Genomic DNA, 25,892 nt, shown 5'->3' with positions numbered 1-25,892 from the left:
CCCATTCTGTGTCTTTTCAGACCAGTCTCTTCCCAGTCCCACTCGTGAAACTACAGCAGTTTAAGAGACCTCTTTATGGGATGTATGTTTTTCTGGATTAAGTTAGATGGCCTCAACTGGACTATCAGCTCACGAAGACATGAGCAACATCATCTTCATTGCCATTTCCCCAGGAACTAGAACTGATCCAGACACATGGTAAATGCTCACCAAATGTTTCCTGAATGAACGGATGGTAGAACACTTTAAATCAGTAGCGCCCAAACTTTCTATCCCCCAAAATATCCCCTGGAGGACTCCTTTGTGGCGATGCTCTATGTTTTAGCGTAACATCCCCATCATGCAGCTTGAGTAAGAAAGAATGGAAGGAAAGAGTTTAATTCCCAGGTTTCGAATAATGTTGCTCTCTGCCATTGGATATTCTGGTCGGAGGAGGTAGCTCTGCCATCAAATCTCAGCCTCAGGCAAGGCCTTGACTCCCTCCCTGGTGACACAGCCTGATTTCAGAGACTGCACTATCTCCATTGGCCTCTTATAAACCAGATTGCCTGAGGACCCGCATTACATTACCCAAACTCAGTTTGCATCGCATACTGAAATCTCACAAACATTCACCCACCAAATATTTTTATTATTACTAATGGCTCTCAGTTGGAGCCAATAAAGAATATTTTCCTGTCACCTGTAGGAAATACCTAGGTCACTTTCAGTTATCGTCACATGTGCACCATTCCATAGACTACATGGTAGGAAATCAGAAAAGGTCATGAAATGACTGGTATATTCACAGTACAGGAAGAAGGGATGGGCCAGTCCATTTAAGTCTTGGGGCAATCAAAACTAAGGATGGTCCAGTCCATTCAGAAGATGGGGAGGAGGCTCAGAGACTAGCCATGGACCTGTTCAGTCAGAGGATGGGGGAACTGAACACAATGAGAAATGGTGCGTCCATTCAGAGGGTGGAAGCTTGTAATTTATAGTATATATTTGGTCTTCATCCTTCCTTCTCCACAGAGCTCCTAAAACTCTTATGTTCTCTTAATTGTTGAGACCTACATATGTGTCCTTTGTTGTGTTAATGGAGCATCTTTTAGACCAAAGCTGGGCAGGGGGCAGGTTGCCAGGAGTACCAACCAGTGCTATTAGTGGGACAGAGAATCTTCTGTTCCTTTCCCCTGGCTTCCTGGGAAGGGAGAGGGTCTAGAAGTTGAATCAGTTGCCAATGGCCAATGATTTAATCAATCATGTTGAAGGGGAATAGAATTTCCCATCCCAAAATATGTTTCTTGACATAGGATTATTTTAAGCTTGATTATTATTATGTTTTAAAAAAATGGACTGCTTTATTTTTTAAGTTTATTTATTTATTTTGAGAGAAAGAGAGAGCAAGGACATGGCAGAGGGGCAGAGAGAGAGGGAGATGGAAAATCCCAAGCTCCCCAGGCTGCTAGCACAGAGACCAGCGTGGGGCTTGATACCAGGAACTGTGAAACATGACCTGAGTCAAAATCAAGAGTCAAATGTTTAACTGACTGAACCACCCAGGTGGCCCTACGTTGATTATTTTTAAGAAATAACTGACTTGGGGCGCCTGGGTGGCTTAGTCGGTTAAGCGTCCGACTTTCGCTTGGGTCATGATCTCGCGGTTCGTGGGTTCGAGCCCCGCGTCGGGCTCTGTGCTGACTGCCAGCTCAGAGCCTGGAGCCTGTTTCAGTCTGTGACTCCCTCTCTCTCTGACCCTCCCCTGCTCATGCTGTCTCTCTCTCTCCTAGAAATAAATAAAACATTAAAAAAAAAATTAAAAAAAAAAAAAAAAGAAATAACTGACTTGGTTGGGGGGTGCCTGGGTGGTTCTGTCGGTTAAGCATCTGATTCTTGGTTTCTGCTTAGGTCATGATCTCAGGGTTTGGGAGTTCAAGCCCTGCATCAGGCTCTGTGGACTGACAGCACAAAACCTGCTTGGGATTCTCTCTCTTCTTCTCTCTGCCTCTCTCTCTCTCTCAAAATAAATAAATTAATTAAAAAAAAGAAAAAGAAAAGAAAAAGAAATAGCAGGCATGAGAAGAGCTCTGGAAACTGAATAGAAGTTGTGCTTTTAAAAAGCCATTTACATTGATGAGAAATCTCCATTTGTAAGGATGACTTCCTGTTTTCGGACTGGAATAGAAGGGTGACTCTAAATCATTAGAAACTCTTATTTAGTGGAGAAGGCCAGGATTCAAATCTGCATAACAACCTTACCCTTGTTTACTGTGCTTTTCCGGGTCACCTCCCATAACTGGCTTCCCTTCTCCACCTCCACCCCCGACACACGCATTTTATTTTCTCTCTATCTGGAGATGTTATTTAAGGTGGCGGCTTGGACCATTTTAGGGAGTGACTCAGCTTTCTTGGGTCTCTCCCATGCATGTGGGAGATTTACATGTTATTAAACTCCCATTTGTTTTTCTCCTATTAATCTGCCTTTTATTACTGGGGGGAGTTGTGTCTCATTCAAGAATCTATCTAAAAGGGTAGAGGAAAAATTAGTTTTCCTCCCCCGCAATGCGTATGTAATGAAGCCTCTTTAAAAACCCCAAAGGATGGGGTTCAGGGAGCTTCTGGGGAGGCGAACACATGGAGATGACAGGTGGGTGGTACACTTGAAGAGGGCACAGAAGCTCCACCCCCTTCCCCGTGACTTGTCTATGCATCTCTTCCATCTGGTTGGTCCTTTTACATTTAACCAACCTTTATAATAAACTGGTAACCTAGTGAATAGAATGTCCTTCTGAGTTTTGCAAATGGCTCTAGCAAATCAAACCCCAGGGAAGGTGTTGTGGGAACCTCCACCTCTAGCCAGTAAGTCAGAAGCACTGGTGACAACTGAGTCTGAAGTGTGTGTGGTGTGGCAGTGGGGGGCGGGGGGGCGGCAGTCTTGTGGGGCTGAGCCCTTTGCTCATGGAATCTGATGCTCTCTGCAGGTAGATAGTGTTGGAATTGAGTTGAATTGGGCAACACCCAGGTGGTGTTGGAGAACTGTTGGATGTGTAGGAAAACACCCACCCATCAGGACTGGGTACCAGAATATTTAGGGCTCAACTATTTTGAAGGCTGAATGATTTCTAGGAATTCCACCAAGAGATAAATACATGCTTATTATGTCTTTAGCAAAGTGCGTCTTTCAAGAGATAATATATATATAGCTCTTCGAGAGTGGAAAAGTATCACTTAATAACAGTCCATTGTCTCAACTGACTTTTCTGGAACATTAAAAACATGGAAATGAGGAAACTGTGGTTGCTTGAAAAAATGTATATGATACAGTATAAAATGAAAATATCAGAATGCAGATATCAAAATTAAGGCAGGTGGCTACCCATTCTCAAAGACTAACTTGGCTCTGATCTCTGTCCGGCCCTGGCTGAGTGACCCGAGGGCAGAATCCCATGTTGAGCTGTCTAATCAGATTTGATCATGCTGGAATTTGAATGTTGGAATGAGGTCTTTAGAGGTGGAAGAGGAGATGAAGCTACATCTGGTATAGGCCCCTACGTAGAGTTTCCCGATTCTGGTAAGGGGTTGTGAGGAGGTTATCTGGAGGGTCCTCAGATCTGGTCCTTCCTAGATCCTGGTGGACCAGCTCTTCCGTCACTACCAGAGACCTTCCAGATCCTAGGGACATGCAATGGTCCATTTACCGAGTGCCCGCTGTATGTGGGCAATTCATCTTCTTTGATCAATCCTGCCCAAGCCCTCTAGGATAGTCTTATTATTTCCCCATTCAATAGATGAGAAAACGGAAGCTCACAGATGACAGAAAGCTACTCCAAAGTCCATCCACTGGCAAGTGAAGGGATTTAAGCTCCAGTTTCTAATTCTGTGCTTTTCCTACTCACACTTAGATCGGATACAAAATTGGAGGATTACAACGACACAGAGAAAGAAAGAAACTGATGCAGATGGGGAGGAAAAAACCCAAAGAGAAATAGACTAAAATGTGAGCAGTTTTCACCCTGGGTGCTGAGACTGGGAACTTTTTCCTTCTTTTATGAGTTCGCCTAATTTTCTGTAATGTACAATGAGGGTAAAATGAGACCACAGTCTGCTTCCGGGAGTATGTGGGGACTAAGGGGCTCTCCTGGGTGTCCATGTGGGTACCTGCATCTTCTCAGTTGTGTTTGCAAACGTTCCCCTGCTCGCTTTCCATGAATCGCCTCACCCCAGAGGCAAAGAGACTTCTCTCTTCCAAAGGCACAGTGGTTTAGTCACAAATCATAGCTGCTCGGAAAGATCGGCATTTTCCATCCCTCATATTCACTGTCGCTCAAATCAAACAGCTCAGTGAATCATTAAGCAAGTCAGTATAATAGAAATTCTGTCTGTTTAAAAACCCACCTCTCTCCCACGTGCCTCCCAGGCTGGTTCTGCCTGTGTTGATTGATCATGATGGAAATACTTCTTTCCCCCCTATTATTATGCTATCGAGTGTGTTGATAAAGACTTAGGAGCTCGGTTCCTCTCCTGGTTAGAAAGAAGGAGCTAGCATTTAAGGAGCACCTGCTTAATACCCTGAGTTAAGTGTTTTCAAGGTGATATTTCCTTCATAACCAGGATGGAGGAGAGGTGTGGACATTGCCATTCTCCAGGTAGGGAGCCTGAGGTTGAGGGAGCAGTTCAATGGCATGAGGCAGCCAATGTGGCCCAGTGGCCGCACGCTTAGCCCTGACATCGGCTAGGCAAGGGCTCAGGCAGATGGCTCAACTTCCCACAGCCCCAGGTCCCTCTCTGTGAAGCTGGAAGCACAACTTACAGTGATATTTCTCTAATGTCATTAGCACAATGACATTTAAAGTGCTCTTTTCAGGAGCGCCAGGGCGGCTCAGTCAGTTAAGCATCCAGTCCTTGATCTTGGCTCAGGTCATGATCTCACAGTTCATGAGTTCCAGCCCCACACTGGGCTCTGTGCTGACAGTGCTGAGTCTGCTTGGGATTTTCTCTCTCTCTCTTTCTCTCTCTCTCTGCTCCTCCCCTGCTCTCTTTTTCTCAAAAAATAAATAAAGTCTATTATTTCTAGCCCTTTTCATAGGGCTGGGGCACCTCCCAATAGATTTATTTCTAGAGATTTGAGGTTTCTTTTTGGTATTCTGAATTGGATCCTTCCCCACCTCCCCCCATTGTGCTCGTCATTGGCTATTGATTGTCATTTATTTATGTTAAGTGTCTGCAGTGTAATGTAAGCGGTGGCATTTTATTATGTTCTCTTCTATGTCCCAAATTCTTAGAAAAGTGCCTGGCATACAGTAAGTATTCATGAAATATTTATTAAGTGGGTGGATCTGGCAACATTACTGAATCCTCTTTTTGATCCTTATGGGGTTTTTTTTTTTAGTTGATTCTCTTGAATTTTTAATGGGCAGCAAATTGTCTGCAACTTGCGATGGTGTTTTCCTTTCCAATGTTAATACTTTTTCCGTGAACCAGTATTGATCTGGGCAGTCATCTCCATTGTATTCAGCAGGAGCACTTCTAATGTTTCAGTATTAACTATGATGTTTTCCAGGGGGTGGGGGGTGGGGTCTCTGTTAGGTACTTTTTAGTAGACTGTGGAAATGTCATGCCATTCCAACCTTCCTGAGGTTTGTTTTATTTTTTTTATTTTTTTAAATCAGGAACGCATGTTGTATTTCATTATCCGTGTTTCTGGCATCTATGAAGATGATCATCTGTTTTCTCCCTTTTAATTTGTTGATGCCATCTCATTAGCTATTAAAAGTGACAAGTATCTAGACTAGATTAGATACATGGGGCAGTGCAGATGGAATAATGTTTTCTTAAAATGCACATGAAATAGTATGCACCAGGCTGGCAGCCGTGTAAACGCATTATTGTTCCTCTATGGGAGAGAGTCAGCTACCCATTTGCAGGCCTCTGTCACCCCACCTTCCTGGGGCCTCTCCCTGACTGGGAGGGGTTGCCAATTCCTTAGTTATTGTGGAAGACATTTCCTGGAGCATGTTTACTAGCGACTGTGTGACTGTGCACGAAGGGTCCCTCCAGCCCTGCTCCCTCTCGGTAGCCCTCGGTTCTGCTCCATGGGGCTGAGGCAATGAGCACAGTTGACCGGCCCTTGGCTTTGTCTGGTTTCTCTCTCTTCCATGTGTCTCTTCCGGGAGACTGCAGAGTCCTGGAGCTAGAACTGGCCCCCAGCACCTCTGCAACTTCCTTCACATGGCTTCAGGGGATGGGAAGAGGCAAGGTTAGGAGTCTCACTGCAACCCAGCTTTTTCAGAAGGCCTTTCTCAGCCATCAGGAAACCTGCACCCTGTTATCCATTTGATTTCAGTCCCATGTGCCTACCTCCCTCACGGACTGTTAGGGAAACGTAGCTGAAAGGCAGGATGCGGGCACTCCTGGGCTCCTAATGACAATGCCAGGGATCCTTGGAGATTTTGAGATGAAATACTGTAGTAGCTAGAACAGTATCCTCCAGAAAGATAGGTTTAAGCCCTAAACCCCTGTACCTGTGAATGTGACCTTCTTTGTTAATAGGATCTTTGTAAATTTAATTAGTTAAGGACCTGGAGGTGAAATCGTCGTAGACATTGGGTCCTAAATCTAGTAACTAGTGTCCTTGTAGGAAGAGAAGAGATAGAGGGAAGGCCATGTGATGATGGAGGCTGAGGTTGAGGGGATGCAACTACAAGCCTCACCAGGGCCTGCCGGCTGCCCACCGGAAGCTGGGAGAGGCAAGAGGTAATTCTGTCCTAGAGCCTTCAGGGGATCCTGAAGGGGCTCCGCTGACAACTTGATCTCAGACTTCCAGCTCCAGAAATGTAAGACAACACATTTCTGGTGTTCAAGCCACCCAGGTTGTGGTATTTTGGTCCAACAGCCCTAGGAAATGAATACAGGCATAGTAGGTTGAATGTGTAGTTTGTAGCACATTTCTTGCTATCAAGACCACTATTAAATAACCACATTTAAAAACTTAAATGCAAAACAACAACAAACAGACAGAAAAAACACATAAAGTTGTTATTTAATAGGAATTTCTAGAAACTGCTTTTCAATGTCTAGCCGTTGGGACCTAGTTACGTAATACATCAACTGATTGAAATATATTCTACCACTGTTACAAAGGATAATTATTGAAACTGACCTTACAAAAAATAAAATATTTATTACAATGCTAAAGGACTAATAAATGATAGAAGTTTCTATTTGGGATATGTCTGTATATGTACAAGGATTGCAAGAAAATACAGAGAAATCAAAATGATTCATATGGTAGTATAGTGAAACTGTGTGTGATTTTAAAATGTTTTCCAAGACTGTTATAAAATATTTTCATAATAATTTTAATTAAAATTCTATGAACCCTTCCTAAGGAGTATGAAAGAATTATAGAACAATTGTGTAATAAGACCAAATATATCCAGAAACATGCAGAGTTGTATGTCACTAATCTGTAAGGTATCAGGAGAAAAAGGATTTTATGAGGCAGATTTGACGCAAAGATCAAAGTATCACATAGGCTCCTTTTATTTAAAAATCACACGTAAGAAACGTACTCTCTTGCTCCTTTCCACCTAACGCTAGCACACAGCACCCCATTGTGCGCACGTGTGCATGCGCGTGCGTGCGCACACACACACACACCCAGGCCCAAAACTGCCTCCCTTCCTGGACAACCCCCACTTGGGAAATCCCCATCATCACAGACCCATTCTGTTGGTGGAAGGCATCCTACCTCCAATGTTGATGACAGCAGGGTGAGTACTGGATTTATACCTTTATTCTATATTCTTACTGAGCGTTGAGCAAAGCATGTCTGGGCAGGGACTGAGTGAGAAATGCTTCTTACCTCCTGGGTCTCATAGAAGGGCTGTTGGATAACAAGTTGTCTCTTAAGGAAGCAAAGACCAAGCTCTAAAGTGTTGTTGGAGGGGGGATTTATTTGGACCATGGAAAGGCTACTTCTAAGCAGCGGTGAGGGCACATGAAAGATGAGTTAGGAAAGGTTTAAGAGAAAAAACCCACTGAACAATTTTACCCCAAATCTCTGAAATCTGAGGTTAGTCCATCATCACATACTTTAATATACTTTGAAATTTTGAGACAAAAAGATAATTGTTCTCTTACAATAGTCTCCAACTTAGTCTTTTATACACACACACACACACACACACACACACAGAAATCATTTATACTCACTCCTCCACACCCTTCAACTATATCAAATCAAAAAGGTTTTACTGTACTTTTAATTCTATAATATCTAGCTAATGCCTGTTCTCTCTAAAAGGACATAAAAACTGGGGGAACTATATTCTTTTTTCTGACTTGTATTACAAATTTCTTTAAGAAGCCTAGTTATTGTTTAATTGGTCTCCTTAGAAACTTTATTGAGCACCTATTATGTGCAAGGAATAAATCCTGGATTTATATGCAAGTCTAGTGGAGGAAGCAATGGATACGACATAGACTCTAATCTTGGCAAATTTAGAATAGAATAAGATATAAGGCAGAGGTGAGGCCCTAGGTGGGATGGAGAATGACGTCATGAGTCTATGGAGAAGACCATGGTTCCTGGGATTAATCCTCACTGGAAGTATCAGGAAGCCTACACTACCTGATGGAAAAGGCAGGGAAAGGGACCCTTGGCAGAGGAAACCGCGTGAACAAAGACACAGGAGTCTCTGAGTGTCTGGTTGGAATCAGCAGGGGCAGGTGCACAGTTTGCCTTATCTTGGTGTCCCAGTGTCTCGCGTCGCAGCTGGCACAGGGCAGGGGTTCACCTAGACAGAAACCATGTCCTTTTCCTCTGGGTACCCCCAGGCCTCTTCCGTCCGACATCAGATTGCCGCTCCATAGTGTTCTGCCACAGTTAGCATAGTGTCCGGGCCTCAAAATCCATTGTCAACAGAGCCAAGAAGGTAACGAAAGTGAGCACAGCCAGACTAGTATGAGACATTGCAGAATGGTGGAGACTGGGGCCAACCAGAGAATGGCACCACGTGGGAAGGTAGGCTCAGAGTTGCTGGGTCCTCCAAATTTTCAAGAGAAGTAAAAAGAACTTCTAGATTTGTATGCGAAAATTTCAGAAGTTTGAAATGTCCAAGGACCAAATAAAACACGTTCGAGGACCAGATTCGACTCATAGCCCAACAGTATGCAACCTGGGAGCCAAGCAGATGGTTGGAAATAGAGGGAAGTGAGATGGGACTGGTGACCCGCGGCTACATATGAAAGGCCCTGGAATGTCTCCCCAGGGAGCTTTGTGGGGGTCGGGAGCCCCTCAGCAATTTTCAACAGGGGCGTGGCAGAGGCCGACCTCAGTGGAGTGGACGAACTGGATGGAGGCAAGGGAGACACCAGAAGTATCCCAGCAATAACAGAGGCTGGCGGCTGGCAAGTGATTGGGGCGGTGGCATGAAGGGGTGAGACATGGAAGAGGTAGAACGGAGAGGGCCCTTGAGCAACAGAGAGAGGGAGGAGGCTGTAAGGTTGACCTTGGCCTTGTAGCCTGGGTAACAGGTGAATGGGAACACAGAAGATAGGATGGTCAGCCCTACATAGCTGCCTTGGCCACCATGTCTCCAACATGCCATCTTCCCTCCGGGACCCATTCCACTGAGTCTGTCCAGTAGGAGAGGCACCTGCCTCCTCCTAACGTCTCTCTCCTTCACTTCCTCTTGGAGTGTTTGCTACTTTTTAATGTTTTTGTTTGTTTGTTTGTTTAAGCTTATGTCATTATTTTTGAAGGAGAGAGAGCATGAACAGACCAGGAGAGAGACAGAGAGGCAGGGGGAAAGAGAGAGTCCCAAGCAGGCTCAGCACAGAGCCCAATGTGGATCTCAAACTCATGATCATGAGATCATGACCTGAGCTGAAATCAAGAGTTGGAGGCTTAACGGACAGAGCCCCCCGGGTGCCCCAGAGCATTTGCCATTTGTAATGCCTCCCCGCCACCACTCCCAAACCTTCTCCCTCTACCCCCCCCCCCCCCCCCCCCCCCCCCCCCCCCCCCCCCCCCCCCCCCCCCCCCCCCCCCCCGCTCCTTTCAGGCTCCATTTCCTTTCCCGTGTTGTCGCTTCAACCAGCTCGTCTCTGCCAGGTGCACCTCCTACAGGCAGCCCACCACCTACACTTCTCCTGAAAATGAGGTTTTTAGAGCTAATTACCTACATGGTGGGTTTTTGTTTTGTTTTGTTTTGTTTTTTCTGATCCAGCACAGAAGCCATGCACTTAAAGAAGTGTGACCAGGTGACTTTGGCCTATTTTTAGTGGCTGAGATTTGTAGGCTATGGCTTCTACTGTCACAGCAGCACCCAGAGACCGGAGCTCAACTCCAGAGCCCCATCGCCTGAGGATTTGTAAAATCTGCAGTTAGTTAGTTAGTTAGCAGTGGGGTTAGCCCGGCAATAAGATCATATCCTGTGGCGTGTCGGAAACCTGTCCTTCTGGCTCTCTCTGGTAAGGATAAGACGTAGTTGGGAACGGGAACACAGACAGGCAGGCAGGAGAAAGGGAGCGAAGAAGGACACACTGTGAGCTAACTGGCACCCACCTCGTCCCACCCCCCTGGGTGCCCATAACCTCTCAGCTCACCCTGTGCCCCGTTCTCAGCTCTCCAGATGAACACCTGGGGCCCAGGTGTCCCCCTGCTCTTCGAGGGAGTCAGGGAATGAAAGAAGGTGGGAAGTGACTTCTTGAGTCTCTCGTAGATTCTGCTCTCAAACCGGGTTCATGTCCTGATCTCAGGGACCCAATGTCTAAAAGGGATTTGTAAGTGCTGGGAGATGGGGTCTTCGCCACTCCTTAAGGTGAGCTGCAGGCCCATCTGTACCATGGGATGCTGCTCGGCAAGACGAACAAAGTCCTGAAATGTGGAAGAGCAGGGAAGGCTCAAGTGCCTTCCTTTAAGTCACAGCAGTCAACTTCGACAGGCACCACACAGCATGGGTCCATTTAGAAGACAGGGCAATGCAAGCTCATTGGGGGTGAGGGGAAGGCCGGTGGTTGCAAGGTGGTGTGAGTGAAGGGAGGGGCGCAAAGGAAGTTTCTGGGGGATGATGCACACGGCCTTGGCTGTGGCGGTGGTTACATCTTCCCGGAAGAGTAGCTCCTTCACATTAGGGAGCACGCATAGGATTTGTCTCCTTGGCTAATTGTATTGCTTCCTCTCTCTTTCTCTTGGACTCGGGTTTGCCATAGCAGGGGTGAAGACCGAGGGTGGGCAACACCGGGCGGCAGAAGTAACCTCACTGTGAAGCCAAAGAAGCTTGAGTTGTGACTCACTAAGGGCGGGGTGGTGAGAGCTCTCTGCCTGGGGCTCGGGTATCACAGAGATACACTGTCTGCAGGGAATTTAAGACCGACCCCCGGGCTGGGCTTTGCTGATCCAGAGGCAGATGGAAAGGCTCAGAGTTAGAAAAGAACCAGAACAGGAGAGAGCGCAATTTACAAGTTACTTTTCTTCTCACCGAAGAACACACTTCCGTCCTCAGAGTAATGGCTTGCTAGAGCAAGGACAGTCCCCGGGACACAGGGCTGGCTGACACACCTTCATGGCTGTATGCTCACGCTCAACAGGAGGGGGGGCCACGGGAGTGCAGTTTGCAGTGACTTCTTTCATTCTAAGTAACTGTTCACTGTCAGACCTCAGTTTGTATCGTAACTGTATATATTTTTACATATGCTCCCATGCTCGCCACTTGGAGGAAGGTTCCACACCCTTGGCCCCGCTCCTGGTGTGCGCGCTTGATCTGTGCGCCACTAGTTTTTACGTTGATCTTGGGGCGCTGTCAGTACTTTCTTTGGACAAAAACAGCTCCTCCTTGTTAAATGAATGGCATAGTAGTTGACATTTATTGCACCCTGATGATGTACCAGGCACCTGTCAAACTTGCTTGCATTGAATGAAGCAGCTCTCTGACGAAGGAGGAATGGCTGTCCTTCCATTTTACAGCGGAAACGACTGAGGCTCAGAGCAGCTAAGTAAATTCCCTGGGGTCTCATCGATAGGGAATGGGCCAGACAAGAGCCGAATTCACAGTCTAGCTCTGCAGTTTCTGTTCTTTTTCTGCCAGGGGAGAGAAGGTAGGTCGAGCACGCACGTTGCCTCTGGCATTTCACACACATTCTCTCATTTCATCCTAGCCTACGGAGGCTGGGGTTTGTCCCTCTTCACACAGGAGGCCAGAGAGCCAAAGTGACCCACCCCAGACCCGCAGCAGAGGAATGGAGGTGGCATTCAGACAGCGCCGGATCTGCACCGTGTCCATTTCTAGCGCCTGTTGTTTCCAGGTGACCTCTCGAGCTCAGACGCCTTCCCCACCCTGTGCCAGGGGCCCGTCATTCCGCCCTCGGCCAGCTGCCCAGTCCACACATCCTTCAGCACAGCAAAGCACTGAGATCCCAGGCCCCTGCAGGCTTCCCATGCCACCCATCTGCCCATCCCAAGCCAGCACAACAAATCTGTCAGGAAGCCTGGGACACCTGTCTCTTTCACTTCCGGTGTTTAGAGACAGGATGACTACTCACTGTCTTGCCCCAGGAGGGGCAATTGGAGGGGCGGTTTCGGGGAGGTGTTCCTTTCTTAGTTTGGGCGGACTCCTCAGAGCTGGATTTAAGAATTCAGAGGTAGGAAAGCAAACATTGCCTTATTAAAGCCTGGGTGCCTGTTTGATTCGTTAATCATCTTGCCCTAATACCCCCCGATAAGTCTGTTCATCGTTATTAATCACCGGGCTCGTGGGAGGGAGCTGCCAGCTGTCACTGCATTTCTCTTAACCCCTCGTCTACCCACGGCCAGAGTCTGTGATAGGCCGTGGGCTGGAGGGTGAGGGGGTGACAGGTGGTTTGCGGGACGGTGTCGTGGGCCTTCTCCCCGTGGCAACAATGTGACCGTGACCTATCACTGGGAAGGGTTGGCTCTCAGGTGTCAAGGGGCCTGTTTTATTTCATAGAGCTCCCCGTTTTACAGATGAGGAAACTGAGGCTTACAAGTAGCTTGCCCAAAGTCAGATGTCTGGCAAGGGCTGAGTGAGGATTGGAGTCCTGGGTGTTGTACCTAACAGCTCTGAGCCACAGAGGAAGCCCCTGGCCCTTCTGGGGCCCCTCTTTCAGCAGTCCGTGGGCTGCTGGATGGCCTGGGCAGAGTGTGGGTGTTTGAGTCAGACAGACCCGAATGAAAATCCAAGTTCCATCAGAAACCTCTCTGGTGACCTCCAAGGCTCAGTTTGATTGTTTACAGAAAAAGGCTATTCCATTTCTCATACCTCTATGAGCGTTAAATGAGAAGCCAGAGAAAATGTCTTACAAGTGGAAAATAAATGCTCCACAAACGGCCGTTTTCTTCAACCTCCTCTCCCCCTGGAGGAGGGTGGGCACTTTCCTTTCAAGGAAAAGGATCTGACACATTTCTTCAGACTAAGTGACTGACGTCGAATGCCCTGTCATTCCCCTCAACTCCTTCCTGGAGCAAAGTTCCCATAAAATGTTCGTGGCACATCAAGCCCCAGTGCCTTTGCACAGGCTATGCCTTCTATCTGAAAGGCTTATCCCCCAACTCTAGTCCACCATTACCTCACAACCACCAATCCATTCTCCAGACCCAATTCAGCTCTCCCCTCTGCTGGGAAGTCCTTTCTTTTTTTTCTTTTATTTATTTCTAGGAGAGAGAGAGAGACAGCGTGAGCAGGGGAGGGTCAGAGACAGAGGGAGACACAGACTCTGAAACAGGCTCCAGGCTCTGAGCTGGCAGTCAGCACAGAGCCCGACGCGGGGCTCGAACCCACGAACCGCGAGATCATGACCTAAGCGAAAGTCGGACGCTTAACCGACTAAGCCACCCAGGCGCCCCTGGGAAGTCCTTTCTAACCCACTACTTTTTTACTCAGATTCTGGGAAAGAAGAAGCTGATCGATACAAAATCTACAAACAGCCATGCCCGAGTATCTTATGCTCTCTTGGAGCCTTCTCTAATTAATTGCCCTGCAGGAATGTGTCTGAATTATCCTTGATCAGTGGGAACTAATGTGTCAGAGAGCAGAGCTTCAAAAAGGAGGCATTTGAAAGTTTGTTCTTTTTTTCCCCCTAAGATCTAACTTTCTGCAGACTTTGAAAACACAAAACTCTCTCTCTCGTTTTAATTACTTAGTAAGGTTTATAGACTTTGCAGCCCACATTTGCTCTGGGATCTGAATTTGAAAAAACCCAGAGTCCAGAAGTTTAAAAAATACCTCTTATTTATTAATCAATTTACTTACCGATTCATCCGTCTATTTGACAGACAAATAACATCCCCCCCGTCTGTGCCAGTGTTAAAAATGTGCCCGCGGCTCTTGTCCGGAGCCCTGGTAACATGACATATGCTTTAAGGGAGGCCCCGAGAGGGAGTCGCCGGCTCCTCCGCTTGTCTGATGTTTTCTCATGATCAGATTCATGATCTCACAATGCTATGCTGGCTAGAAGGAATGCCGCAGAAGCCACAGTCGTCTTTTTAAGTCACTCGGAATGGCTCCTCTCTGGGTGATTATACCACCACTGGACACACTGCTCAGGCCCATTTGTTTCCTTTTGCTCTGGCTTTTAGGGATTTATTTATCATTATTTAAAGTGTGGACATGTTTCCTAAGACTCCTAAGATACAGGTAAAGAAATCTCGTTTCTCTCCCTGTCCTGGTGCTTGATGCACTATCTTCCCCTGTAAGAAAATACTTTAAAATTATGGTTTACTTTTTCATTATTTTTTAAATATATACATGCACATATATACTATATATCCGCATACCCATAGACCTATATGCATATATATCTGTATGTACATATATGTATGTATATATATATTGCTTTACTTTTATTTGCATTTATTGTATAACTTTTCCCCCTACCTTCCCGCGTGCGTGTGTGTGTGTGTGCATGTGTGTGCGTGTGTGTTTGCACCCTTTGTTTCCTTTTTTTTTTAATGTTTCTTCTTGAGAGAGAGAGAGACAGAACTCGAGCGGTGGGGGGTCAGAGAGGGAGGGAGACACAGAATCTGAAGCAGGCTCCAGGCTCTGAGCTGTCAGCACAGAGCCCAACACGGGGCTAGAACTCAGGAACCATGAGATCATGACCCGAGCCGAAGTTGGACGCTTAACTGACTGAGCCACCCAGGTGCCCCTGCATCCTTTGTTTCTTACATGACTTGTGGCATGTTCTACCCACTTCGCCTACCTTACACTTTTCACCTACCAGCACGCCCCGCAGGGGGCCTCCTTGGGCATGAATACAGGGATCTGTCGTCACTTTTCACAGCTGCACTGGGCCCCGTTGGTGGCCATGCCTCAGCGTCTCCAGCCAGCTCCCAGCTGACGGGCATTTGAAGGATTTCCAGTCGTCTGTTTTATTTTTATAGCCGCTTGCTTCATTTTTATTTGCATTTGTGTTTATCTTGCTCTCTTTGCCTTTTTCAACTTATTTATTTTGTTTAGACTCCTTGCTTTTAAACAGTGTGGTATTATTGGGTTTGACTTCATTAGCAACTCTGTGGGAAATCTTTTTTCTTACTTGAGCCTGCTTGTGTTTATTGATATGACTGATATCTCTATTTCTAGTTGTGTCACATTATTTTATACTTTATAAAGTCATATCCATATTTATATGTGTTTCCTTTTGGTCCATTTTATTTGTCTCCCTAGCATTCTCTTTCTCTCTCTAGTCCGTGTTGGTGTTTAGGAAACTACGTTTTTGAATTTTTGTTATAATAGTTACCTTTACATGCTTATGTCATTCCCTAGTTCTCTTTCCTTCCTTCCTTTCTTTTTTCTTTCTTCCGTTCTTCCCTCCTGACCTCCCCAATCCCTTTCTTTTTGTCTCTATCAGCTGGATGCTCACCATGAATGGGATTAAAATCTACTGGTAACCTCTTCTTCCTCTCTCCTCTCTCTCCAACATAGCCTTTTATTCTCATTTAATATTTACTAAAAAAATTTTTTTTAGCGCTTATTTATTTTTGATACAACACATGAGCAAGAGAAGGGCAGACAGAGAGAGGGAGACATAGAATCCGAAACAGGTTCCAGGCTCTGAGGTGTTAGCACAGAGCCCAGCGTGGGACTCGAACTCACAGACTGCGAGATCATGACCTGAGGCAAAGTCAGACACTTAATCAACTAAGCCACCCAGGCGCCCTTACTCTCAGTTAATATTTATAAGGCAATAAGTGAGCTTACTCCGCTATTCCTGTATCTTCCCCCATTCTTCCTCCATTTCTTCATAGTTTTTTCCATTAATTTAGCCCTATAGTCCCTATAGGACTATAGGACTAAGTTTTACCACCAGCAAAAAAATCTATGTATATATTCACGGTGGAGCTGATATTGATATTCTCCCTAACTATGCCTCCATGTTTATTCAAAGGATTGAAAAAATTGAGTCATGCCTTAATCATAATCCTTGGCTGATGAAATGGACAGCATTCCTCTAAGGTGGACCTAGACAGGGATTTAGCAGGCTAATTGAGAGCCTGAGAGTATTTTAATAGAGGGCAAATCACTGGCAAAGTCAAAGCACGTTTACAAGAACTTTCTCTTAAAAGTGCTTTTAAGTTTCTGAGTCATTTGAAGGAAATTTTATCTGATAATCTGTATTTACTCATTAAAATGATCTACTCTCAGGTACTTTGGATGCTGACAAATTTAAATTTAAAATGTGGTTCATTTTACTTTATTTTTTTCCTCTAAGAATAACAATAGTTTTCACTTAGTGAGCACTTACTGCATACCGGTGTCTCCACTAAGCACTTTACATATATTATCTCGTTAAAGCCAGCAACTCAAGCAGTAAAGATAAAACCTATTATTCTGGTGAGTTTGTGAAGCTGGCAAAAGTTATACAGTGAGCGAGGGGTACCACCAGGTTTCAGATCTGGTCTGGCTGGGAAGCTGGACGTCTGGCCCACTCACCACGTTCTGAGCATTGAGCTGAGATGGGGGTAAACATGACCATTTGGTTCACTGAATGGTGACAAAGTCTTACCCAGAAAATCACATCTCTGCAGGTCCCTGCTCGTTAGGATGCAAGCTCGCCAAGTCACCTTCCCTCCCTTCTGTTGTCTTCCGCCCTCGTAGTCTGATGTGTTCACCTCCCCTCCAGAGGTCACCTAAACCCAGCTGACAGCATAGCCCAGGGGTTCGGACAAAGAGTACTAAGCCTGCCTTGTAGCACCTGTGTGTCTCTGGGCCAACGATTTAATCTTCTTAAGCTTCAGTCTCTCCTTCTCTATAATATAATAATAATGATGATGATGATGATGATGATGATGATGATAATAATAATATCTAACTTACATGGTCATCAAAGGATTCAATAGACTCATGTATATAAAAGGAAAACATAGTACCTGGCATGTGGCAAAGGCTTAATGAATAAGAAACTGCATTAAAATACCTGAATATCTGTATATCCATCTATTTATCTATCGTCATGTCAGATTTACAAAGAAAAAATGATAGGAAGCAGAAATAAACTTGGCTTATTACGTTAGAGACCGTGTGGGAGGGGCAGAGAGAGAGAATCCCAAGCAGGCTCCACACTGATGATTGATAGGACTATAGGACCGAGTTTTACCACCGGCAAAAAATCTATGTATATATTCACGGTGGAGCTGATAGTGATATTCTCCCTAATTATGCCTCCATGTTTATTCAAAGGATTGAAAAAATTGAGTCATGCCCTAATCATAATCCTTGGCTGATGAATGGACAACATTTCATGGACATCAATGGACAACATTGATAATGTGGAGCCTGATGCAGGGCTTGAACTCATGAACCGTGAGATCATGACCTGAGCTGAAACCAAGAGTTGGACGCTTAACTGACTGAGCCACCCAGGTGACCTGCACCTCTCTTTAAACCATCACTGTGTTTTCTGGTTCATTTAAAGGACAAGTTAAGTTTCAAAACATGGATTTATTTGCCATTATTTTCTGAGACATAAATGCCCCAATTTCAGCCTTTCACTATCATTCCTGGGAGGTTTTGCATTTTTGTCACAAGTCAGATAGGTGGTGGGGGTGGGGAGGGATGGAAGGGGGCAGAACAGCTAGTCCTGTGGAGTGCACTGAGTCTGCCCCAGCATCCCTCCTAGGGTGGCTGAAAACATGTACTCAGGTCCGAGGCAAGATGACATCCAGCCGATCTGTGTGGTGTGATGCTATTTGTTGTTCAGAGATGATGTCCATTCTGACTACATGTTCTGGGTGTTAAATTCTCACATCTTCTCTGGTTCTGCATGGTTTCCATGGCCTGTAGCTCAAGACCTCCCAAGCTAGGAAGATGAGTTTCTCAAGGTTTAGTAGAGAGGAAAGAAGTCTAGAATATTCTCAAGTGCTCCTGTCTGGAAGGTGACGGAGATTGGGGTCTCCAAGGAACATGTGGACTCCACGTGCTCTTCTTTTTCAACTTGACCAACCCCTCTGGACACCCATTAGGGGTAGAGCAATGACATGAGGAAACGTGTTCCCTGATCAGCCAGGGATCCTGATGTGCCTCACGTACCCCTGGGAAACTTGTTAAAATGCAGAGTTCAGAGCCCCACTAGAGTGATTTAATGAGTGTAAGGTGTGGCTTCAGGAACACACATTCCTAACAAGTACACCAGGAAATTCTCCTACTGATGGTCCCTGGACCATTTTGAGAATCACTGTCTGGAGCAATTGCCTTACTTTGTAACTGAGGAAAATCACTCAAGGCTGCATCATGAGCTTATGATGAGAGCTGAATTCCCATTGGGCAAGCTCCTTGAGTCTCAGCCAGCGTTCTTATCAGCCTAGCACCGGACTCTAGAAGACAGAAAGTGTTGGGCTTTGTGGCTTGGGGGAATCAATAGATGCAAAGACTAAGAGATAAGAACAGGCAAAGAAGCAGACAAGTGATGTGCTTTGGAATTGCAAGCTGGAACATAATTGGGAGCACCGAGGAGGCCTGAGTCTTTCTGGGACTCAGTCTGCTCCACTTTCTCCTCTCAGTGGCCCCAGGAGAGAGCAACTGTTACCTAGTTTTACAGAAAGAAAAATGAGATCCACAGAGAGAAAGTGACTTGCCCAAGGCCATAGTGAAAGTAGGAAGTGAAAGAGCCAGGAAAATGACAATGATGATGATAACAAGGGTAAAATGATGGTGGTGGTGATGGTAATGATGTTGATGATGGTGGTAGCGATGGTGATGGTGGTGGTGATGCTGATGCTGATGACCATGGTGCTGATGATATTGATGATGTGGGTGGCAGTCATGATGTCGATGATGATGGTGATGGTGATGCTGTTGATGATGGCAGGGATGACGATGGGCTTGACCCCTATGATAAAGATGATGGTAACAATGATGATGATGGCAGTGACAATGATGTTAGCGAGTAAAGGAAATAACTGTCACTTCCGAGCTCGGCCCCTGGGTCAGCCTCTCTGTTAAGAACATGGCTCCCATAATTTTACTTACTCTCCATCTAACTCTAAGGGGTAGGTGTTAAAGACCAGGCCTTTCCTCTCCAAATCCGGGAGTTTTAATAATATTAACGGCACTGTCTTCTTGCCATGGCGAAATCATGGGGTCATTATTCTCTTGCTCTTCTTTAAAAGCTTGGGAAGAAGAAACTATTGTGAAGTTGAAAACTCAAAGTTCTGACAATCTTAAAGGCGCCCAAGTGAATGAGGAGCTGCTACTGATAGAATCTGCTTGCCAGGACTATATAAATAGCAACTTGTACCTACACTGCACCTCATCTGCACACATCAAAAAGCACATTAGAAGAACATTAAAATGTCAAGTGGAAATGTGACCTACCTTATTATCTTGTGAGGGGGGGGAAGCTGTCAAGAACTCAAATCTTCCCACCTGCTTTGGATATGGGGGGTGAGGGAGGGGGCTCCTGGCCTCTTCGGAGACTTGCCCAGGGCCAATCCTACGGAGCCAGAGTTGGCCAAGGCCTTGTCCATTTTTACAGAGCTCTGATCGGAAAGACTAGGGTAACTTTTGTGAGGATCCTCCTCTGGGTGCCTTCTCTAAGAAATTCCATGTTGTTTTCCAGAAGGTTCTCTTCCAGTGCAGCTTCCCAGCTGCCCCTCCCACTGCTTCCAGAAAGCAAGCCTTTCGGGTTATTTCTGATCAGAGTTTCCCCACCACTGCAACTTTGGGGGAGTTCTCCCTTGGGGCTCCTACATTACCAGCTAGAGGCACTGACAAGCCCAAACATCTCAAGCCATCCCTGGGTAGCCTCCCTGCTTGCCTGGTGGCTACCAACATTACAAAACCCTGGGGGAAGTGGATGGATTCAGCAGAGGAAAAACTCTGATGATTCAAGGTGGTTTATAAGCTGGAGAAATCATCCTAAGATTACACATGCGGCAGAGGTAGACTGCAGGTTCACAGTGCACTTCGCAGGGGGTTTGTCTACCGGCCGCAGCTCTCAGGGTCAAGGACAAGAATCCTTGACTGATGACTGCGGGCTACGCGTCTGCTGTTCTCTTCCTGAAGGCGCTGTGGGAGGGAGAAGGGCTTCCGGTGAGGTGGGGGAGAAGCATGAAAGGATGCAGGCCACGCCAGACACGCCCCTCCTCTTCAGGCGCTCACAAAGGGAAGCCACAGATGCGTTCAGCTCTCCAGTCCTAGCCTAAGAAGAACCTACACCACTGTTTCTATCACCATCTGCTTCCATTCAGCGTCTGCTTCAGAAGATCTGGCTGCGTACAAACTCAGTCTGACTTAAAGAATCAAAGTCAAAGTCATCTGTTGGTCAAGATATGGGTAGAACGTCACATGGGGCTTGACCCGGGGCCTTAGGAGCTATCAGGAGGGACTGATAATAGCTAACCTTTACGGAGTGTCTCCCTCTTTGCCAGACAGTCTTCTAAAACTTTTCATGGTCACCCATCTAAATTCTCAGGAAAACACTGTGTAGCGAGGTGTTACCACATCCCTCTTCACAGGAAAAGGAATAGAGGCACAGAGAGTTTGAGTCACATGCCCAAGATCACACAGCTTATAAACAGGGAAGCCAGACTTCAAGCCTTGGTTGTCTTGTATCATGGTGCAGACTGTTCACCACCGTACTGCATCGCCCCTTCACCAGGCTGAGTTGGGGGTGCTTCTTACCCTCGAGAAGTGCCTGTTTCAGCAGGAGAGGCAGAGAAGGGAGATAACCACCCAGCGGTGCCATATGGAGTAATCCTGAGACCACACGGCCCTGCAATCTACCTGACAGCTCCGCGCTCACAGCGAACTGAATCCAGGTCACCCTAGACAAACAGCCTTTCAGCCATCGGGAGATACCCTGGAGGTAACAGCTTCAGAAATGCGTTTGTATACACAGGTTTTTTTGGCGCATTACCAGGAACATATTAACAAGTCAACAAATGCTTGTTATTGTTGAGATGTTTATTTGTAACCTGAAGCATCCCATGCTTTGGAAACACACACTCTCTGCTTTCTTGGACATGACATTTGGGGTCACTTAGCGTGAAAGTGAGCCTGCGGGCCGGTGGGTGAAATCTTAACCTGGCTCCCTCTTCGCTGTTCACTTTTGTGAATATAGTACCTCCTACTTAAGGTCCGGGAGGTGGATTGAAGTCATGCATTTTACTGAGAAGATTATATGTGCTTCAGTTGCATTTATAAACCTAAGCAAGTTTTCATGGTTCACCACGCCTGGGTGTCAGGTGCCTAAATTACCAATAAGCCTAATCTAGAAATGACCGTGTTTGGTTGTTTAAATTTGATAATTTATTAATTCACACAGGGAATATTTACCAAGTAACCGCTGCCTGCCAGGTACAATTACTGCTGAAGACACAGTGGGAAATCAAACAGGGAGAGTCCTTCCTGGGTCTCCCCAAGCTTAGGTTTTCAAAGCCCTTGCCTGTTTTCCAGCGCAGAGTAGAAAAGGCGGGTCGGGGAGGTAAGGCAAGTGCGAGAACAGGTAAAGGGCTGTTCTGCAGACCGTGTGTATCTCAGGTGAGTGATGGTGTGGTCTGAGGCAGGACCACGGGAAGAGTCAGGCGGGATGGGGGTCGAGGGAAGGAGGGAGTCAGCAAGGAGAAACCAGGAGCGTTAGCCAGGGACCTTGAGGTTCTACCAAGCTGGAGGTGGGGCGGGATGGGGAGCCTTCCACTGCCCTGTATGATGCTCAACACTGTAGTTACGCCTGGGGAGTTTGGAGGGTTAGCTGTGCACTGACACGCCCCAGGGAAACTCTGAAGCTAAAGTTCAAACTCATCCAAAACAAAGGGCGGGGGGCGAGGGGAGGCCCTACATTTGGTGCGGACACATGGCCACAGTGAAGGCTCATGGTGAAGTTCGGCTTCATGCTTCAGTTCACTATCTCCTCACCTACTTTCTCCCTCCCTCTGGTGTGTCTGTCCGCCCTTTGGCAGCCAGAGACCTCTTTGTAAAGCATAAATTTAACTGTGCTGTCTCTGTGTTTTGTTTATCTTTTTTATTAAAAAATTTTGTTTTAATGTTTGTGTTTATTTTTGAGAGAGAGAGGCAGAGTAAGAGTGGGGGAGGAGCAGAGAGAGAGGGAGACACAGAATCTGAAGCAGGCTCCAGGCTCTGAACTGTCACCACACAGCCCGACGCGGGCCTTGAACTCACAGAGACGTGAGATCATGACCTGAGCCGAAGTCGGAGGCCCAACCGACGGAGCCGCCCAAGCACCCCTGTTTTTATCTTTTTAATTGTCTTCAGAAAACATCTGACCCCCTTAAGAAAGCTCACAAGGCTCTCTGCTTTCTGTGGCTGCCTGTGTCTAGTCCTCTGTCCCCCCACCCTGTGCCGAGCCACCCGGGTCATTCATTACACCCTCTGCTTGCAACGTCCTGCCCCACCAAGGCCCCCCGGCAAACTCCTATGCACCTCTCAAAACCCAGTTCAGAGAGTGCTCCCTGCAAATTGTTCTCAAACTCTTACAAGGGGAGCAAAACATTCCCTACTTGGCATTACCCTGGGGTTTGTGCGTCCCTCAGCAGACAGCTTCCCTTGTATTCTGCCCTCACTGGGTGGCTGCAAATGGGTTTTGAGTGCCCCAGCCCTCATGCATGTGTGTGAGAGGGTGGGGGTTATGAGTGGGAGGTGTTATCAGGACCAAGACACTTACGGCCATGCGCCGACAAACAGCAGGGTCAAGGTGGGCCAAGGTGGACGGAAGGTGGGCAGGGGTGGGCAGGAGGGGGTACCACCCATCAGCCGGGGCAACAGGGTGAGATCAGGGGTCTATGTTCCTACACCAGGCCTGGCCCTCTGGAACCCGGGTGCGTCTCCTGCACTTCCGGTCTGCAGAGCTTAGCATGCAGCGCCCAGCCTGGCACATGTTTGCTAAGCCAATTAAAATGCCCCTGTTGCCCTGAGATGCCAGCCCTCGGAACCATCTTCTTTAACCTGTACCTTGTCCATATCGCAAGCACCCCTTATCTGAAACAAAGGTGGCATTTGCTGCAGAATCAGATCCTCATCCCGTGTTGGGTGCTGTGGGCCACTGGACTGTGAGACCCACAGTCCTTTCCCTCCAGGAAGGTCCCATCTCTTTGGAAGAAGTGAAACAAACAGCTGTGGTTGGCAGATTCATTGTTTCAGTAAGTTATGGGCTCCTGTAGCTGGTCACGAGGTCGGGAGAGCCGCTGTATCCCCTGTGGGACACAGATTCCCAAGTTTTGTGATTTGGCCCCTTATGGCTTTATTTGACATAATGACACAGCCCTTCTTTTTCTACTCCTGAAATGTGCTATGTCACACACACACACACACACACACACACGCACACATACACACACACACACATTCAATTGAATACATTTAGGTAAATTAAAATGACACTGAAAATTGTCCGGGGTGGCTCAGTCGGTTGAGGGTCCGACTTCAGCTCAGGTCATGATCTCACTGTTAGTGAGTTCTAGCCCCATGTCGGGTTCTGTGCTGACAGCTAGCTCAGAGCCTGGAGTCTGTTTCAGATTCTGTGTCTCCCTCTCTATGCTCCTCCCCTGCTCAAGCACTGTCTCTGTCTCTCTCTGTCTCTCAAAAGAAAATAAATGTTAAAAAAAAGAAAATTGTCCAACCCCCTTTGAGATAAGAGCAGAGGCCCCTCAGGGTCACAGAATCAAGGCAGTGGACCCTGGCTGGGGGGTGACAATGGAGTAGGGCAAGCACATATCAAAGCTTTCTTTCTGTCCCAGCCTCCCAGCCTGCAGAAGTAGCAGGACCACACCCTGGGAGCTTCGTGCCAGACAGGCCTCAGTTCAAAGCCCGGCTCTGCCTTTTCTTTGTCGTGAGACTGTGGGCAAATCTAGTTCCCTTCTGAGCCTCAGTCTCCGCATCAGGGCAACGGGAATGGTGCTGAGTAACCCCTCCTTGCACAGGAGGGTTAGACAGCACAGGGAAGGCAGTAGCGCGGCAAGAGGAGCGGCCAGAGCAAAAGGGCAGCCATTCCTAATGCGGCTCTTAGAAGAATCTCACACGCTTGTTTTCTACAGGACCTCTTTCATGGCATGGAAAAGCGGGTTCCTTAGGGCCACCATTGCGAGTACCACCGACTGGCAGCTTCAACAGTAGAAACTGATTTCTCACAGCTCTGGAGACTGGAAGCCTAAGGCCAAGATGTCAGCAGGGTTGATTCCTTCTGGAGACCCCTTCCTTGGCTTGTAGATAATGTTCTTCTCCCTGTGTTTTCACAGTCCTCTCTGCATGGCTGTGTTAGAATGTCCCCTTATAAGGACATGAATCAGATGGGATTAGGGCCCACCCTAATGATCTCATTTTAACCTAGTTGAGTCTTTACAGATCCTATCCCTCAAATATAGTCCCATTCTGAAGTGCTGGGGGTTGGGACTTCCTAGGAAGTTGGGGGTACACACAATTCAGCCATAACGCAACAGTCAGCAAGGGGGCTATAAGGGTGTATGACACGCTGCAGTCCTCAGGCAGGAACTGAGTGCTGGAGGGAACTGGGGACCTGTGTGGGGGATTCCTGGGCAATGTCAGCTGCCACTGTCCCTACTAAGGTCCCAGCTCAGCAGGGGATGGGCGGCCAGCCCCCTGCTGTCCCACTTGGCCACCTTATAGTCTCTTCCTATGGAGATCTGAGTGGCTGCAAAATCTACCCGATTCAAAGGCGATGCCTTTCTGCCGTGCCCTCAAAGAACTTTCGGAGCAGATGTCTGCTGCTCAAATGAATGATCAATCAGAGCCTATAATGGAAGAGGCCAGGCATTCTTGGCTCTGACTATAGGCAAAGGCGTTCAGTCCTCAGAGGGCTGAAAGGAGCCAAATCAGAGCTCGCTTCGAGGATTCAAAAGCTGGAGATGAAACTATTTGAGGCTTTTTGTCTATTCCTTCCCCCCACATCCCCCACCACCCCCAACATACACCATTACTGCTATAGGCAAAACCTACAAAGAGCAATTTTCTTGTCAATAGAATTCCTTTCCTTCCAGAATATAAAATACAAATTCCAATTTGCTTAACATTCTTAGAGAACTTATTACATGCCAGGTATTGTGCTAGGGCTTTCATTGCTATTGTGTTAGTTCATGTTCAACACAGCCTTGAGAGAGAGATGCTCTGATTCCAATTTTACAGTTGAAGGGAGCAGAGGCTCCGTGGTGGGGGGAGGAGCTTCCCAATGACCCTCTTCTACAAGCCGACCGAGCGAGAACTTGGAACCCAGGTTGTCAGGGCTCCACGTCCCAAGCACTGCTCATTTTCTTAGCACTGGAAGTACCTGGACACCGACCTGTGCCTTCAGGTCAGCACATCCAAGGCACAGACCAAGGGCTAAACCTTGAACTCACATGTGAGCTTTCACGTGGGGTGTCCCCGGTCCCATTCTTATCCATGCGCTCTGAGCACCTTCCCACATTTGCTTTCTTTCTTTGA

The sequence above is a fragment of the Hyaena hyaena genome, unplaced genomic scaffold (genome assembly GCF_003009895.1).
Source record: "Hyaena hyaena isolate Hyena2069 unplaced genomic scaffold, ASM300989v1 scaffold_160, whole genome shotgun sequence".
Lineage (NCBI taxonomy): Eukaryota > Metazoa > Chordata > Mammalia > Carnivora > Hyaenidae > Hyaena > Hyaena hyaena.
Note: the sequence above shows the minus strand (reverse complement) of the source record.